The following is a 19957-nucleotide window of genomic DNA, read 5'->3' as shown; positions in this document are numbered from 1 at the left end:
TTACGCTTCTCCTAGCTGCCCAAGTCAGATATTTTCAGCAATTTTTTTACAAAGCATTCTCCTTGTTTCTCCCTCAACAAATGGCTTTTTTTCATGAAGCTTTTTGTTAGAATATCAGCTGACATTAGTAAAAGACTTTAAAATTTGAATAATAATGGCATTAGCTAGCATTTATATATGGCTTTAATGTTAGCAAAGTAGTTTAGGAAGATTTCATTTTATTCTCACAGCTGCCATGGGAGGTAGTTATTATTATTACCCCTATTTCCCAAATGAGGAAACTATGATTTGCACACATTGACAAAATTACTACATGAATTAATTCAAATTTGAATTCAGATCTTCCTTACTCCATATCTAGTGCTCTATTCATGATGTCACAGAGCTGCTATAATGCACGATATATTCTTCTTGTTTAGTCATTTTCAATCATATCCAACTCTTCATAATCCCATTTGGGGTTTACTTGGCAAAGATCTTGGGATGGCTTGTCATTTCCTTCTCCAGCTCATTGTACAGATGAGGAAACTGAAGCAGAGTTAAGTGACTTTCCCAGCGTCACACAGCTAAGTGTCTGAGGCCAGATTTGAACTGAGGTCTTCCTGACTCCAGGCCTGGCACGCTATCTTCTGTGACACCTCACTGCCCAGTGTGTTAAATACGGCCTCCCAACATCCTTGTGAGGTACTTAATAACCACGATTATTATCCCTACTTCACAGATAAAGAAACTGAGTTTCCATGACTTTGCCAAGGTCACATAGGCAGTAAATATCGGAGTTTGGATTTCCATCCTAATTTTCCTGATTACAACATCCTGATTACAACATCCTGATGTGTGTTAATCAGATGTTTTGGGAGATCCCAAGAGAGGTAACATAGTAAAGAAAAAAAGAAAATGTGGTACATTTAAAATCACTGGTTTGAATCCCAGTTTGCCATGTGACCCTAGGCAAATCAATTCTTATCTCTAGGCCTCAATTTCTTCAACTATCAAATGTAGAAGTTGGACAGGTTTTCTTTAATGCTTCTGCTACCTTTGTATAATCTTGTACTTTTATCTGGTCCCATGGCTTCATCTAACATCTTCTTACATATATGAATTTGAAATGGATACCTCTTTATCCAATGTCTTTCCTTAAGTATAGTTCCACATTTCCATCTTCTATTAATAGACATTTTTAAAAAAATCTAGACATCAGAAGCTCACAGATGTTTTTCCTCTCTTTATAGACCTTGTGATTTTATTGGCATAGGGAATGTCCCATAAGGAAAAATTGCCTCTATCAGAGCAAACAAGTGTCTTTTGTGCTATCTGAAGTCTTAAAGAGCCACTAGGGAACTCAAAGGTTCAATGACAGGCTCAGGATCACAGTAGGAAAGTGGCATTATTTGAACACTGGGCTCCTTTTGTCTAAAGCTGGCTTTCCATCCATTAATCTACTATATTATGCCCTTTTCAATGTTTCTAAGTTTGACCTTTCTCTTTGGGCCCAAGTCAGCTAATAGTTCTTCGTGTGTCTCTGTTAGGCAAACAAGTGATACAATACTTAGAGTATTAATCTTGCAGTTAGGAAGAACAAAATTTTAAAATGATCCCTTTTAGTAATCTTGACACTTATTAGCTATGTGACTCTTGATAAGTCATTTAACTTTTCTCAACCATAGTTTCCTTATGTGTAAAATGTGGATAATGGCTATTATCTCTCAGTTTTGTTGTGAGGGTCAAATGAGAAAATGTATGTCAAACATTTTTTCAAACTATGATGTACTACATACGTGGTGGTTTATTGTATTATTTTATAGTATGATTATTTGTATCTTACATCTCCTTATCTAAAATTTTTATATAATGCCTATAGCACATATAACTGTTATTAAGCTATCTTAAAAGTATAATAGGATACCACAAAACAAGTACCTTTCCCCAGAATAGATATAAATGATTGCTTCATCTTTTACTCCTTTTTTTTATCCATAAGACAGCATCCTAGACATTGTCCCCTTTTATATCCTTAGAGAAGGACTTCGAATCCTTCGAGGAATTCTTTTTTTTAGATCAACTTAAACTTTTATATGTAGTCCATCATAAAGGTGAATTCCACTACCATGAATACAAATCAGAAAGGGGATCAATACACATGAAATCAATTACAAATAGTAATTCACACTCACTTGTCACACAGAACTATTGTTTTTTTTAAAAAATAGTGAAAATTATTGTACAAAGAAATAATGTGAGACCATGGAAACTGTACTGAACTTAGAGCCAGTAGTAAAATTGAGTTGAATATAATTCAGATGCTAGTGATAAGACCATAGGAGAAATTTCTTAACCTTCCTTAGCCTTTCTGTGCATATAAAATAGGAATATAAATATCTGATAACCTAGATCATGGTGCTATTGTGAAACAAATGAAGTGACATTTGTAAAGCACTTTCTAAATCTTAAGAGCTATACAAATTCAAAATATTGTTATTCTATATTGTTGTTATGTAGTTTATTTGGATAAATTTTTGAAGGGAGGCAGAATAACCTTAAAGATAAAAAGATAGATAGCTTTAAAGCTAAGAATCACTGGGTTAGATTCCTCCTTCCGACAGATATTAGCTCCTTGACAATGGGCAAATTGCTTAACCCCTCCATGATTGAAGCATTTAACTAAAACTTTAAGTTAAAGACAAGTTGTAGAAATTTTAGCACAAGGAGTTTCCTATATAAATTAAATAATAGGTCTAGATACCTATCCCAGACCATTTTTTTAAACAGTGACATTTGTACAATGGTGCTTTGTAAATGGGTTGCTCAGGTGGTGCAGTAGATTGAGTGCTGGGCCTAGAGTCAGGAAGACTCATCATCGAGAGTTCAAATCTGGCCTGGCAACTCGCTTATCATTTTCCTTACCTGTAAAATGAACTGGAGAAGGAAATGGCAAACCACTTCAACATTTTTGCCAAGAAAACTCTAAATGGGGTCATGAAGAATCAGACACAATAACAAGAGTTTTGTAAACATGAACTTGCTGAGCGATAAAAAAGACACAGTACTGGGAATCAGGAAGCCAGGGTTTTATCCTCAGGTTTGTTTGGATATGTGATCTTGGTCTAATCATTTTATATTTCCTGGCCTCTTTTTTCTTTCTTTTTTTTTTTTTTTAGTGTTTACAGTTTTATCCTTAGACTCTTTTATTTTATAAGTCAGCAGTTCTTCCTAGCCTTCATTTTCTTTTTCATGTCAAGTATTAAAGATTTCCAACTATTTTCCCAAATTTGTTTATTCTTTAGCAGTTAATCAAAATAAATTAGAATGCTAAATATACCTAAACTTTAAAAGTCTTTAATATCTCATTCATTGTATTTGGGGGTTTTCAGTTTTCTCGTGGAGGAAAAAAAATTAGTTATAATTCAACCTTACATATTGTCCACCTGCTACTTCTACAACATAATCCTGGAGAGTAAAATTTGGTGTATGTTCTCGTAATTTCTCCTGCATCGGGAGGGAGAAATCATCAAGATCTTTAACCATCACACGGAAAACCTTAAAAGACATAATTTGACCTCAAGGTTCAATTATTATCTTTCATCCACTGCTCAATCCATTTCATTAACTGATCTAAATTATTCTCCAGTTCTTTAGGTACATTGCTGGGCAGTTGGAGAATATTTCATGGTTATAGGAGGTCATGGCTTCATCATAAAATATTTGGAAAATTTCGCAATGAATATTGTCCTGTTTCTTTATACCGTATCCCTTCTTTTCAAGTCTTGTATATATTACAGAATTATCTGTTTGGAGCACGAAAAAACTATATGAAATCATTATTCAGGGAAGAAGTCACAAGTAAGGTAATCAACAATAATTCCACCTTCTTTCATTTTATTTTCTAACTCATCAACTACCCTGTGTTCATCCAAAATGGGACATTCATATTCTTCATCAAAGCTATCATATAATTTTCTTTCTTGTGCTAAATCACCCACATTAATATGTGTCAGTCCTGCTCTTGATGCAAGTTCTTTACCTAGCATGGTCTTTCCAACCCCTTGTGCACCCAGGAACAGGATGTTGGGCAGAGTCATGGTTGCAGTGGCACGAGCTCTGCCCAGTTACCTGCTCTCCACAAGTGAGCAGCACAGGCAGAGAGGACTAGGTAGAAGCTGAGGGGATGGCCCCAGGGTCCTCCCCTCTTTTTTCATTGATGTCTCTTCCATCTCTCAAATTTCATGATGCTTAATTATCTCCAACCACTTCTTTACTCAACAACATACATGACCCTTGTTTAAAACAAACAAACAAACAAGTAAACAAAACCTTCTTTCCCTCCCTCAAGGAATAGGCAGGAAGGAGGTAACAATCTCCTATACTCCTGTGCTAGCTGATGCCTTCTTTATTCACTCTCAAATAGACCTCCATGCCCAGAAACATTGTGGTGTCACCCCATTTCCCTCTACTGGTGGTCTTTGTGTTCTAGAGAATCTTGGCTTCTGGGTAATTCAAAAAAAGTATATAGAACCTATGGCAGTGAAGACCAAGGGGTTGACTCCTCCCGCCAATATCAAAAACTCTGGGGCATTAGCTTAACAATAAGGAAAATTAGTTGAAAGATTCATCTGTACATGTATTTTTAAGAACTTCAGATCTTCAGTAATAGAGTTCCACTTGATATAATACAGTATTGCATAGTGAGGCATAGTTAATAATAGCTAACATTTATATGACATTTAAAGATTTGTGAAGTACTTTATTCTTGCATGTTAGAATAGTGTCCTCAGGGTCCAATCTGTAGCATCAGCTTATGAGGAAAATCACCTTAAAACCAAACAAAATTGACATACTACTGTCTATGTGCAAGGTACTGTGCCAGATTCTAAGAATTTGTATGGAGTCCTTTCAGCTCTTTAGTAATAGAGACCTTTTGAACCAGTTGTTTAATTAAAATATATTCTATTTTATCTAATATAATCTAATATTTTATGGTAAGGCATAATTTGTAATAGCTAATATTTATATGGTACTTAAAAGTTCACAAAGGAATTTACAAATATCATCTTATTGCATTCTTATAACCACTCTATAGAGTAGGTACTATTATCATTTCCATTTTACAGATGAAAAGAATGAGACTGAGAGAGGTCAAATTACTTGAGTAGGGTCACATACTTAGTAAGTTTCTGAGACAGGATATAATTCAAGTTTTCTTGACTCTGTCTACTTCACCCAACTCCACCCAGCAGCATAGGTGGATAGCTATAGAAGTGTTTTAAGTGTTCCCTTCCTCACCCCTACTCCCCTTCATAAATGAATGGAAAGTATTTTGCATGAGTGCTGATATTATTTTATTTTTGTTCATTTCCCCCTCTCCCCAATCTAGCACATAGTAAACATTGAATAAATGTGTTTAAATTAACGGGATGAATAAATGAGTTGGTACTGAAAATGAGCATACTGTGATATTTGTGTATTTTACCATAGAAAAAGTCCTGCAAGCATTCAAAAGTAGCTGCAATTTTAGAATGCATGTAAATAACATCTCTAATTGTAGGAATCCATATTTATTGACCTTAAAATCTACCCTCAAGTTAATTTCATTTGTTCACATCAGGGAAATTGCATTCTTCTACTTAATGATACAGTATTTTCCATGAACATCATTTTACAAGAGTGATATAATGTTAGGGAGAAAACCAAAGGCAACACATCATTTTCTTTGAAACTGAAGTAACTCATTATTTAATCATGCTTTAAACATTTCTATGAATCAACGGTTTAAAGTTGATTATATTTTAAAATTCAACTCAAAGAAAGTTGTCATCAAGATCATGTTATTCCAAGTTGAAGAATCATTATTACCCTGCTTTCAGATACCATGCTTTTCTTCCCTTCTTAAGAGTAGTAACATAAATATAAAAATGTGAGAATTTTAAATAAAATCTGGAAGTCAGTTCTTTTGTTAATTTATCAGTTTTCCCTTTATTTCTTTTCACTTCTTTCCCATGACAGAAATGAACATTTCCATTAATGTTTAAATTGAACCGAATTATATTTGAAAGTTGCTTATATGCTGCTGTCCCTTTTATCATAATTTTACCTTTAATTTAGCTTAGGAGTAGAATGGAAAGAATGCTGTTGCACAGATGAAATTTATCAAATGGCAAAGGCAAGGGCTGTTAGTCATATACAGGGCCACAAGATGGCAGCATTTCAGAAAATGACTAACGAAGTGCAAGCTGTTTCATATCTGATGATATAGCAGGGCTATTTTTTTGCAATTTACAATAACTAATTAGAGAGATTTTTATCAGTAACTATAGTTTTGACATACCATGGATGGGAATATTATTGTAAAATGATGTGGTATCTAGGAAGGTAATAACAATTACAAGGTCATACGACTTAGAGATAGAAGGGACCTTAGAGACTTCCTAGTCCAGTATCTTCTTTTACAGGGAAGCAAACTCAGACCCAGAGAGGTTAAATGACTTGCTCAAGGTCAAACATGTAGCAGAACTGGGATGTGATCACAGGTCCTCTGGCTCCAAATCTATATAGCTCATATTTTGTTCAGATTAAGATAATCCTAGCAAACCTGTATATATTATCAATTTTTGAATAATAAGGAAATAATTCATTATAAATAATATTGAAACAGTATTTTTAAAAAAGATGTCAACAATGGGAGGGCCACTGATCTTCATCCTCTTTAATACTGGATGCTCAAATGAATAAATTGAGATAATTTCTCTTTGATTTTGGATGCATGTCAGGATCTTGTAGCTCCTATCAAAATTAAAGAAGCTTCTTTTATTATTTCATCTAGTGTAAAAGACTTACTAAGAGCCTCCTATTTCCAAAGTCTATGTTAGTCATTGTGAAGAGAGTAAAGATAAAAGAAATGAGTAAGTCAGTTTCTTCTCTCAAGGATTCTACAATATACTAGAGGTAAAGAACTATACACAGAAAGTTCAGGTAATACCGGTAAAGAATTGCAAGAACAGAGAGCTTTAAGGATCAGTAGGTTTTAATGGGAAGAGACAATGGGCAGGATATTACTAGAAGAAGGTATGGTATGGCATAAGCAAAGCTTTGATATTGGCATTGCCACGTCCCATATGAGGAATGACAAGTAGCACATTGGGGTTTGGGTGCAGCATAAGGTAAATGCACATGAAGAGTGAAAGCTACAACTGGAAAAGTAAGTTGAGGAACTATTGTACAAGATATTGGATTCTATGCTAAAAAGGATGAATTTTATCTGGTACCTGTCAAGTCATCAAAAGGTGGATTTTTTTTATTTTTTAAAGTAGGGAATGATATTATCAAAAGTTTTGAGAATGGGCACCTGGGAGAGTATCAACTTTATCAATAGAGATTGGGAAGTCAGAAAGAAAAAGCAGGATTCAGGAGGAAAAGATTCATTAAAATTTAGACTTTCAGAGATTGTTGTAAAAAGTAAGACATCCAGATGAAGGTATCTATTAAAGATTTGGCATGCTGGTCTTGAGCTCAAGATAGAAATTAGGGCTAGCAATGTACATTTGTTATTCACTGAGGTGGAATTAATAGTAGATGTTGTATGAATGCATGAAGTAACCAATGCAAATGATAATGAGAAAAGGAAGAAGGGCCAAGAACAGTCTTAGAGAATGTCTATTTTGCTAATATGGAAGAAGAAAAAGGAAACAGAGAAATGGTGACTAGAGAGATAAGAGCAAAAGTAGTAAAAATATAGTACTAAAAAGCCTAGGGAGTAGGGAAGAATAGGGTAATAAATTGGCAATTAATTTATGAAATTATGAAATGGTGTAGACACACAGTTCATTGGGTTCTCCATGCAAACAGCACAGAAAATACAGAGACAAGCAACAAAAAGAAGCAGATGGCATGGGTACAAAGAATGGGATGGTGAAGGAAGGAAAGTAGTGGTTGGAAGAGGATAGGGAGGATGAGAGGCACAAAGATTCACTCATATAACCATCAATTAGAATTGGAAGCACTCAGCAACATGGACCCAATGGAGATGGAAGAGGGCTTGGAGTGCAAGAGTTTGAGGTCTAATTTTTACAGGTTTTTTTTTATAGGGGGCACTAAATAGACTAACTCTTGCCACATGGTGTTAGTTCATTAACATATCCAAATTATCTCAAAGTTATCAGTAAGTCTTTAAAGTTAACATATCCACATCATCTCAAAGTTATTGTAACCATTTGAAGTTCTGCTTGTCTTATTGCAGATCTGGAATATATCTGAGATTTATATATTATAGGACCAAAAGGTCCTAACAGGAAGACCTACATGAATGAACCTGGTTTAGCACATATTACCAGGATCTGTTTTTTGTTAATGCATGATAAAATTGTTAATTATGCATGATAAAATTTGTAATGCATGATAAAATTTGTAAATTATGCTCCTTTGATCTTTGGGATGGTTTGCATGTGACTTCTAGGTTCCCTGTTACAATCTTACCTCCTGCTCTTGCTATATACTGGCTACTTAAAAACTTATTATTTACTAACTAAAAGGGTGGTAGTGGTGAGGGAGACCAGAATAAGATAGTTTTAACACAGGCAAAGTGGTCAAAAGTGCCAAGTCTCTGTTACATAGATATCTAGTAAAATGAGGACTGAGACAATGTCATTGAATCTACTTCTAGGGTATATTGGGAAAATATCATTTCAATAGAGTAAATGGACAACAGACAGGTGCAACAAATTGGGAAGTCAAAGGTAATTAAGAAGGTGAATGCAGTGAGCATGGATGAGTTGTAAAAGTGTTTGGCAGTTAAGGTGAAATACATAAATAGGTTATGGAAATAGTAACACAAAAATATTTTTTTAAGGATAGAGAAGACAAATATATTTTCAAGGAAAGAAAGTCAATAGAAAGTTAAAGGTCAAAAGTACAAGGAAAAAAATGGAGTAGGATTCTATATAAGACGGTCAGGAAAGGAAGAAGATACAGATATTCAGGAAGTAACGTTTAGATGAAGTCAACTCTTCCTTGCTGACAAGAGGGAAAGAAGAGAAGATGGGTAAAAACACATTTGGGCTTAGAGTTGAGAAGGGGAATTAAGAATATTACATGGTCTTGACTTTTTTCCATAAATAAGTGGAGCTCATCTGTTGACTCTATAAGAAGGACTTGATGAATTTGGGTTGGAAAAGAAAGGAGAAAGTTTGGAATAGGCATTTTAGAGTGCTAGTGATAAATAAAAGAACAATCAAATATCAATGAGGTGCTATGGCATTGATTCTTTAAAAAAACTTAAGTGGTCAAGCTCCATCTTTGAAGTTTTTTTTTCCCATTAGAAAGTAAATTCCTTGGGGACAGAGACTATCTACACTTTTATGTTTATATTTCTAGCACTAATCATTTGGTTTGGCACATAGTAAGTTATTAATAAAGACATGTTTTACTGGTGTTACTGAATGACAATGAGACTTGGAAAGACACTGCCTCAGAAGAACTAAAGACTAGCATTATACAGAGAGCAATGAAAAGGCAAAGATGATTGTGAATAGGCTGCACCATCTAACCAACGAGGTACTTAGAAAAAAAACTAGGAGTAAAGGACACAAAGACAAACCCAGGAAGACAAAAGCGGGGGATGACAAGTGAATGTACAGTCATAGTACTACAACTGTACTCTTGCCTGTCAGGAGAACATAAGGAAGACCTACGGATCATTGAATGGAACCCCTGTATTAAACTTGGAAAGGACATGAACTACAGTTACCCAAGATAGTTAGAAAAGAGGTTCAATCTGAATCATTGGAAGGAACTCCCTAACTGGTGAGTTCACAGGCCCATTAGAATAATTGCTTTTTCAGTGGACATTTCATTCATGTTAGTCTACCACTGGCTTTACTAATTCATCAACCTGAGCTTTATTCTCTTGATATCTATCTCATATACAACCATGGATAAAAGACAGATAATGATATTATCATTAAATTTAGAAAAAAAGATGAAGAAAGGAACTAAGTACCTAATCACTTTACTAGTTAAATTGTTGATTTATATGGTGGTCTTTGGGAGGGTGGAAGACCAGGGGAAGGTCTCTCAAATATATATATATATATATATATATATATATATATATATATATATATATATATATATATGTATATATGTATATGTATATGTATATGTATATATGTATGTATGCATGTATGTGTATATGTGTATATATAAGTATGTATGTATATGTATATACACATACATATACATACATGCATATATATGTGTGTGTATGTGTGTGTGTGTGTGTGTGTATATATATATATGTATATATATATATATATATATATATATATATATTTGGTTAGGCAATGGGCTTAAGTGACTTGCCCAGGATCACACAGCTATTAAGTGTAAAGTGTCTGAGGTTGGATTTGAACTCAGGTCCTCCTGACTCCAGGACCAGTGCTCTATCCACTACACCACCTACCTGTCCCTCAAACATATTTTCTTATGTGACTGTGAATAGCAGAAATTTTTCAGCTGGCCCAAAATCTGATACTAGATTTGTGGAGCTGTCAAGACCAAGATCCTAGGTATATTGCCCTCTTTTTTCACAAACCTATTCAAGAAACTTCCCCAAGAGAATTCATTCATTGATAGAGAAACCAACTCTTTTCAAAAAATTCATCAACCAGACTTCTTGACTATTGTCTCTTTTGAAAAAGAATCACAGAATCACAATGTTCTAGGCTCCAAAGGGACATTGGATCATTTGAACCATACTTGATCTTTGGCTACAAATTTTTTTTTTAGTCCTCTTATATCATGACTTCTTTTGACTGCACTCTCTCTTGATTATCCCCAAATATATATCATTAGTAACTGAATACAATACTCTAAATGTGATCTGACCAGGACAGAGTACAGTAGACCTATTGATTCCCTCATTCTGTCACTCTTCTCCCTTCTCTTCATCTTCTTTCCCCCTCCCCCCTCAACCCATTGTCTCTCTCTCTCTCTCTTATTGTCTATCTCTGTTGGCCTCTTTTTTTTCCCTCTCTTTTCCTGTATGACTCCATATCTTTCTTTCTGTCTGTGGGTCTATCTTTATCTCTTTGTTCACTGTCCCTATCTCTCTCCTTCTGTTTCTCTTCTAAAAATAGTGGGTTTTGTTGTTGTTGTTTTGTTTTGTTTTTGGCTACAATATCTCATTGTGAAGTCTGGTTAAATTTGTAGTTAAATCAAACCCTCAGACCTTTTTCAAAGAAACTCTTGCCTAGTCCTGTCACCTACATCTTATAATTGCCAGAATGATATATTTTTTAATATGAATTAAGGGTTAGATGACTTCTAAGGTCCCTTTCAGCTCAAATATATATGATCTATAGCCCTATTAATTTTTAACATATCACTATTCAATTTTATCTTATTTGATTCAGGCCAATGATTTAGCTCATCAAGCACTTTTATGGTCCTGACTCTGCCATCCACCATGATAGTGTCCCTTCTAGTATCACACCATTTTCAAATTTATCTGGTATACCTTATATGGCTTTATCCAAGTCATTGAAAAGATAGAACATTACAAAGAAAAGGAAAGGTCCCTAGTTCACTTGGGTAAATACTTTCCCCTAAGTTGACATTAAGTCATTAATGATTATACTTTGGGATTAATGATTCAACCAGTTCTAAACCTACCTAAATGAACTATTATCGAGCTCACTTCTCTCCATCTCTACCAGAGTAAACAATAGGCTCCTACCCCTTGCCCATTCCTTATATTTTCATAATCACACTAATCATAGTTGTGCTTGTATATGCTTAAAACATATAAGATCCTGCCTTATCTTTGATTCCTAACTAGTCACAACTTAGTAATCATGAGCCTTTTCTAATCTCGAGTAGCTGCAAAAGCTACTCTGCTATGCTACTTATAGTTTCGCTAATTGTAGATAGTTTGCCAAAGACACTTGAACTCACCCCCTGTGCATATCTTTTGAGCGATAGAGTGATATCTGAACATTGATAGATATAATACTACTATGAACCATCATTAAAGCACCAAATTAGATAATGTAAAAGCTAAAAGGAATCTCCGAGGCCATGATAACTCAGCTCCCTTTTTTCCACCAATGGAGATCTACTACTTCATGTATTCTCTATCTCTGATAGTCATTTTATAACAGGGTCATTCTTAAACTATCCTATGGTCAACTTAATTTCTTTGGATTTAAGGTTGTTCTTAGATTTTGTATAGATTTTCCTTTATATGTTTTGGAAGTAGATAGGAGAGTTGAGGAGGGGTAATTGAAATGCCTTTAAGGTTTTGTTTGTTTGTTTTTTATAAGCACCAGGGTTTACCAAGACATATGGCTTCACAACAAATGCTTCTGTACAAAGATTTTATTTGCCTTGACAAATTAGAAGGTAAATGACTCAGTTCTGTTTAAATCTCTGAATTGATGGAAGTCTTTTCTTTGTCAATTCACTTTCCACTAACATCTACCCAAGAATTTTCCAGAAAGGATAACCTCAGGGTCCCCTCTAGGGTTTCTATATGTTAGAGAAAGGATAGGGTGCAACCAAGAGAGTGGAGTTCATACAGCAACCCAGCTAAACTCTCAACATTCCCCTCCAAATAGCTTTAAAATAATGCCTCAAATCAAATTTTGGAGTGGCAGAACCAATAAAAGGTCAGAGTGTGATGCTTTTCCAACTTAAGACAACTTAAGAGGTAAGTAGGAGAGGTCTGTGACAGTGGGGAGGGGGCTGGCCTGGAGCATATGCAGTGGCAGAATGAGTCATGAGATTTGGCAGCAACTATAACAGCAGCAGCAACTTTGGGGGCTCTCAGTTCAGAGAGAGTAAGGCATTTGGACAACTGGTCAGAAAGAGATTACAGGAGACATTTTGCTGGCACAGAGTGCAGCTGGTGCTGATTGACAACTCTATTGCCCATAATTCTGTGGTGGAGAGGAGTACTTATAGTCTGTCACAAGGGAGTAGTGGCCTTGGTTACAGTTCTAGGGTTAAGAGGAGTACTACCACTTTTGGCTGTAGGGTAGGAAAGGCTCTTCCTGGATAAAGACCAGAGTGCAGATCAGGAGAGGAGTGACCACACCTCTCTTCAGATTATATCTCCTTAGAAGTACCAAAAACTTGTAGACCCCCAGAACTAGCTCTGAAAATAGCAGTATGAAAAAGTCTGAAGCTTAGGATAGTACCTCCACACTCCAAGGTAAACATAGCCCTTCTTTAACATAAAGTTCAAATAGGCTGGAAAAATGAGGAAACAACAAATAACTTGACTATAAAAAAAGCTACTCTAGTGGCAGGGAAGAACAAGATATAAACTCAGAAGAAGATAAAAATGTGGAAAACAACTATAAATAAAGCAAAGAAGAAAAATTTTCTGATTGGATGCAAGCCTAACAAGAATTCCTGGAAGAGTTAAAGAAAAAATAAGAGTGGTAGAGGGAAAAATAGGAAAAGAAATGAGAGTGATATAAGAAAATTATGAAAAAAGAATTAACAGCTTGGTAAAAGAGGCACAAAAAGAATACTGAAGAAAATAGCACATTAAAAAACAAATGAACAAATAAACAATGAATTAGCCAAATACTAAAAGATGCTGAAAAATTACTGAAAAAAAGAACTTCTTGAAAACCAAAATATACCAGATGGAAATAGAGATAGAAAAGTTGACTGAAGGAAAAAAATCCTTAAAAATTAGAATTGGGCAAGTGGCTGCTAAGATTCCATGATATTTCAAGAACCAAAAAAAAACAAAGTCAAAAGAATGAAAAATAGATGAAAATGTGAGATATCTCATTGGAAAAACAATTCACCTGGAAAATATGTGAAGGAGAGATAAGTTAAGAATTATTAAACTACCCAAAATCCATGACCAGTAAAAGAGTCTGGACATCATATTTCAAGAAATTATCATGGAAAACTTCCCTGATATCCTGGTAAAATAGAATAATAATCACCACCTGAAAAAAATCCCAAAATAAAAACTGCCAGGAATATATTATAGCCAAATTCCAGAGCTCCCAGGTCAAAGACAAAATACTCCTAGCAGCAAAAAATTCCTTTGAAATAGTGTGAAGTCACAGTCAGGATCACACAAGATTTAGCAGCTATCACATTAAAGGAAAGGAGGGCTTAGAATATAATATTCTAGAAGGCAAAAGTGCTGGGATTACAACCAAGAACAAACTACCCAGAAAAATTAGATATAATTCTTCAGGGGGAAAATGGATTTTTAATTAAATAGATGAATTTCAAGTATCCCTGATGAAAAGATCAGACCTCAATAGCAAATTTGGCATTAAGATATAAGATTTAAGTGAAGCAAAAAAGAAAAAAAAACATGAAAGAGTAATCAAAAGAGACTCAAGTTAAACTGTTTACAATCCTACGTGGGAAAATGATACATGTAACTCCTAAGAACTTTATCACTATTTGGGCAGTTAAGTGTATACCTAACAGAGGGCATGAGTATGAGTCAATTATGCCAGAATGATCTCTTTAAAAAAAAATGAAGGGATGAGAAACAGGGATGCATTTGGAGAAAGATGAAGGGAGAGGTAAAATGAGAAAATTTTCTCACATAATACAGGCTTACAAAGAAGAGCTTTTACAATAAAGAAGAAAATGATGGTATGGCAGGAAATATTTGAACCTCATTCTCATTGGATTTGGTTCAAAGAAGGAAGAGTGTGTGTGTGTGTGTGTGTGTGTGTGTGTGTGTGTGTGTGAGTACACTCAGTTGGGTGCAGAAATCTATCTTATATAATAGGGAAATAAGAAGGGTAGGGGATGAGATATATGGAGGAGGAAATAATAAAAGAGAGGGCAGATTAAAGTGCAGTTTTCAGAAGCAAAATTGACTTTTGAGGAGGGGCAGGAGAGAGAGAGAGAGAGAGAGAGAGAGAGAAGGATAAACAGAAGAAAATAGGATAGAGGGAAATACACAGTTAATAATCATAACTGTGAATATGAATGGGATAATCCCATCCATAAAATGGAAATGAATAACTGAATGGATTTGAAACCAGAATTCAACAATATGTTTTTACAACACACTTTTGAAACAGAAAGACACATACAAGAGTCAAAATAAAGGACTGGAGCAGAATCTATTATGCTTCAACTAAAAAAAAGGCAGGAATAGGAAGCATGATCTCAGACAAATAAAAAGCAAAAGTAGAAAATTAAAAGAGATAATGAGGGAAACTGCATTTTGTTAAAAGGTGTCATAGACAATGAGGCAATAAAAATATAGCTAGTTTCTGTGATAATGGCTTCATTTATCAAATATATAGGGAATGGAATCATTTATCTATTTATATGTATATAGGTTTACATATATGTAGGCACATATGTATATATAGGCATATAAACATATATATCTACACACACACACACACACACACATATATATATATATATAATATATGAAACTATCTATTTTTAAAGACATTCTCCAGTTGAAAAATGGTCAAAGGAAATGAACAGTTTTCAGAAGAAAAAAATCTAAGCTATAGTCACTAGAAAATAATGCTCTAAATAACTATTGATTAGAGAAGTGTAAATTAAAACAACTTTGAGGTACCACCTCACACTTATCCTAGATATAGGTACACTCCCTTCTGATCTGTGTTCTATTGTCTCTCTACTCCAAGAACCTCAAAAACTTATGATGTAGAATAACTTGTTATAATCTTTTCCTCAATTTTATTCTGCTACTGTGACTCAGATCACTCTTCCCAATAGCCATCTGCATCCTTGTTGTATAGATCTTCACTTCCCTTGAGCCATTTAGGACCTACAACACCAAGGTCCCAAAAAGGGATAGATAGATAGATCCATATTTATCTATCTGTCTATCTATCTATCTATCTATGTGCAAAGGAGTATACTACTCAAATCAGGGCAGTTAAGATAAACGGAGGCATGAGGTACAATAAAGAGTATATGTGGGACTCTCCAACCTATACAATTGAGGTTTAGAAGGACAAGAGATGCTGGGTCTTAGAGGAAAAAAAAAGATTAACTATTTTTCTTATCTTTTAATGAATGTTTTAGTCTCTGTGTCTTTGTAAAGACTGTCCCTTTATGACTGAAATGTGCTCCTTCCTCACCTCTGCCTCTTAGAATCCTTCAAATCTCAGCTTAAGTGCTGCCTTCTAAATGAGCCCTTTCAAATGGTATCTCTTTGCCTTCTTGAAATTACTTGGATAACTGGATTTCCAGTCAAGCAAGGTGCACTTTGCATGTTGCTAGTATGTGGGAGGAAATATGGCTTCAGTGTCATAGAGAAAATGATGAGATAATGTTATTTACCTGCATAAGGTATAGAGCTGATACCAAAATATTTTGGGATGGTTTCTCAATTTCTGAGACTTTTTAGGAAAGGCATGTGGAAACTCTAAAAATAAAGAGTTTGGTAGATACATAGGGGAAGCCGAGTCTTCAATATGTTTCTTATTTCTAGCTAGCCTCCCTAGATGCTGCAGAGACTTTTCTTTGGGTGAGAATGGGCCCTCTCATTTGGGCTAACCTGAAATCTTATCTTGCTCACAGCCAAAGAGTACATTTAGTCTTTGTAGTTTCCCATATATTACAATTTGTAGAATTTCTTCAAAGTGTCATTTTGTTTGAAAAAAATGGATTTACTAATTATCATGGCCTCTGTCTCTCTCTCTGTCTCTTTCTCCTTTTTTTTTTTTGAACCAGTATTTTCTGTGAATGATTTAAACTGATGACTATAAACTAAGGGTTATACTGCCCCTGAAAAATAACTGGGGAAGTATATTTCCTTTTGAACTCCTAAACATTATACCCCTAGATCAAAGATATTTGAGTGAAATAAATAGATAAAATTCTTATCTGATACCCTTATTGAACATCAGCGGAGAAAGGAACAATCACTAAGTTGTGATCTTTCTTATTCTACCTCAAGACAAAAATCCCTTGGAGAAGGGTGAGCCAGCTTAGAGATAAACCTGTCCATTGTACTTGGGAACCAAATACACATATTTAGGCAATCAATGTGGATGAGGTCTTTCCAGAGGAGCCCAAGGTAATAGTGTCTACACTATATTTCCCAAATTGTTTTGTATTTATTTTTGTATACATATGTGAATACATGTGCATATATATGTGCATATGTAAGTGTATATGTATGTATGCATGTATGCATGTATGAATGCATGCATGTATGTATTGTCTCTCACCATGGAATGTAAGATCTTTGAATAGAAGAACTATTTCAAGTTTACCTTTACATCCTCAATAAGTGCTTGTTGATGGAATGAATTTGTCAGAAAGCATGCATGATTGCATCACGAAGATTAAAATGTACAAGGTATCAGAGAAAACTGTTTACATTAATAATGTTTATATACCCTGAAGAGGTACCAATGAGAAAAGCTTTTCTTTGGTTTAAACTGGAAAAAAGTGATATCATATTAATCTGGGCCACATATTTCTCCAATTGTCATGCAAAACAAGCGACAATTAAATATGCCTCATGGTTTTGTTGTTTTATTTTGTTACATCAATCTCTTCAAACTCTGAAATTCTTACTTAGTCATATAACTGTTTCTTCCCCTCTACTACATTGAAAACTTCTTAAGGATAGTAACTGAAATTTTTTTTCTGTTTCTGTTCTCAACTATCATTCCAGGGCTTTTCACACAGTAGGCACTTAAATGTTTGCTGAAATAAGTGCAAAAAATGATAACCACCGACTTAAAGTAGTGCATACTAATTGCCAAGTAAGTAGTACAAATGTGAGACCATGAGCATAGGGTCAGAAGATATTGGATTGTGACCTGGCTGTCACTCGCTTTATGATCTAGAATGAGTTGCTTAACCTCTATAGGAGGAAAGGATTGAACTAAGTAGTTTCTATAGTTTCTTCAAGTTCTAAAACCTTATGATTATAAGTAACACAAGAATTCAAAGGAAATGGTGTTCTGAGCTGGGGAAGGATAGAGCAGCTTCATAGGAGAAAAAAGAGATCTTGAATTAGGCCATAGTGAAAGAATAGTCCTTACTCGGGTTTGGGGGTGGTATATAAAGCATTCAGGCAGAGGAACACTATGCAAAATTGTGCATGTGGGAATATCTATCGCGAAGGAAGACAATGCACAAGCAGGCCACTTTGCACTGAAAGAAAAGCTAAGTAAGGCAGGTTACTGTACCCGTGGGTACCTCTTCTTAGTCATAATGCTGCCAAATGTTTTTCTCTAATCATCTGTTCTTTCCCCCACTTCCAACCTACTTCCCCAGACCCAAATACTTTAGTGTGTTATTAGAATGCTACTGTTATAGAGATATTTAAATATAATACTCTTCTTGTCCGTTTACAAGAAAATCTATCCCTGCATACTGATTCTTTTCTTAGCAGATGTCTCAGCTCCTGAGAGGAGGCACCCTCTTTCCCCTCAGTCCTTTCTTAAACACTGGATTGTGAAGTTAGAACCTTTAAGTGTCCCCAGGTATTGGAATAGCCTGAAACTGCCTGAAGGGGTGGCTTTTCTGAATAATTTCTCACAAGGTAAAAGAGAAGAGGAAGCCCTTCAAGTGACTCTACATACGATTATTATTTTTCTGTAATGGCACCCCAGGTGCTGTTTCTAACCTTGCAACAAAAGAGACAGAGGCAAAGCACACAAAAGAATGAAGCCCTTAGCAACAAAAACAAGTCAAAAAAGATATAAGAATGCAACCTGGAAGTCACATTGGAATCTTCATCAGGGCATTGTTATTTTAGCTCAGCACCTTCATTAATTACTTCATAATTAATCTTATGAATATAAAAAGAAAATAAGCTCTCCTTAATAGGAATAATAGCAGACATTTCTATAAGGCTCTAAGGTTGTCTGAGTGTTTTCACAACAACCCTGAAAAGTAAGTAGTGTAAAATTTTTAAGTTTCATTTTATTAATGAGGAAGACAGTAGTAGGAATAGTAGAGATAGAATTGTCCTTAGATCCAGGAATATAAATATTTTCTCTAACATACACTAACTTAGCAGCTATAACAGTTATTTAACTTCTCAGTGTACCAAGTAACTCTCTAGCACTGTAAGGTACCCTTTCATTTCTGGACAGTATTTACATATTGGGTGATCTCAGCTACAAAGCCATAGCTTTGATTTTTTTTTTTTTTTAAATGAGGAAATAGGCAGAGAAGTCAAATCCCAGTTACATTGTTGGTAGATGTCAGGTAGGATTTTATTTTTGCTCTTTATGACATTAAATATAATGGAGGGAAAGTGAAGATACTTTTTTAAAAAATCAGGGGAAAAAATGTTCATGAGACAATGACTTTTTTGAGAACAAGGACTGTTTTTTTGCCTTTATTTGCATTCCCAATGCTTAACACAGTGCCTAGTATGTAGTAGATACCTATTAAATGTTTTTTGATTTGATGTGACTTGACTCTCATGCTCATTTTGACCTCTCTCAAAGAAAATATAGATTCTACTTGAATGAAAGAAGATGGATTTTTTTTTTAATCCCTCTGGAGTTTTCAGAGAATAAGACTAAAAATTGCTACAGCTCCGCTTTCTGTGCTTTCTTTGTTATCTGTTTCCTCTAATATTAATGAAAACTCTTTGAATCCACCCACATCGACATCTTATCTCTCATTACTTCTACATTCATATTATAGTAAAATTCTTTGTTTGTAATATTGAGTCTGAGTCACAGAAAGATCCTAAATTACCTTCTGACATTGTATTAAATATACAGTTGTATATATATATATATATATATAAAATTGTATATGTATATACATATATAATCATCATATTCTATTTTTTCAAAATTAATAGTCCAAATGCGATATATATCAAACAATTATCAACCAAAATATTTGATTAACGATAACACCCTGACCCCATGCTTGATAATACTTTGATTAGTATTAATAATGTGTTGCATCTGGAAATTTAATGCATCTAAATGAGACAGTA

General features: G+C 34.6%; 1 protein-coding gene and 1 pseudogene across 1 annotated transcript in view; both read right to left on the bottom strand.

Moving 5' to 3' along the window:
• The window catches only part of CSMD1 (CUB and Sushi multiple domains 1), a 2488924-nt gene that overhangs the window by 1583465 nt on the left and 885502 nt on the right, over positions 1 to 19957 (bottom strand). The window lies entirely within an intron of this gene.
• On the bottom strand, positions 3566 to 4079 carry LOC114026633 (annotated as a pseudogene).

Source organism: Vombatus ursinus, unplaced genomic scaffold, assembly GCF_900497805.2.
Source record: "Vombatus ursinus unplaced genomic scaffold, bare-nosed wombat genome assembly UNPS02014841.1, whole genome shotgun sequence".
NCBI lineage: Eukaryota > Metazoa > Chordata > Mammalia > Diprotodontia > Vombatidae > Vombatus > Vombatus ursinus.
Note: the sequence above shows the minus strand (reverse complement) of the source record. Positions and strands in the feature narration are given on the sequence as shown.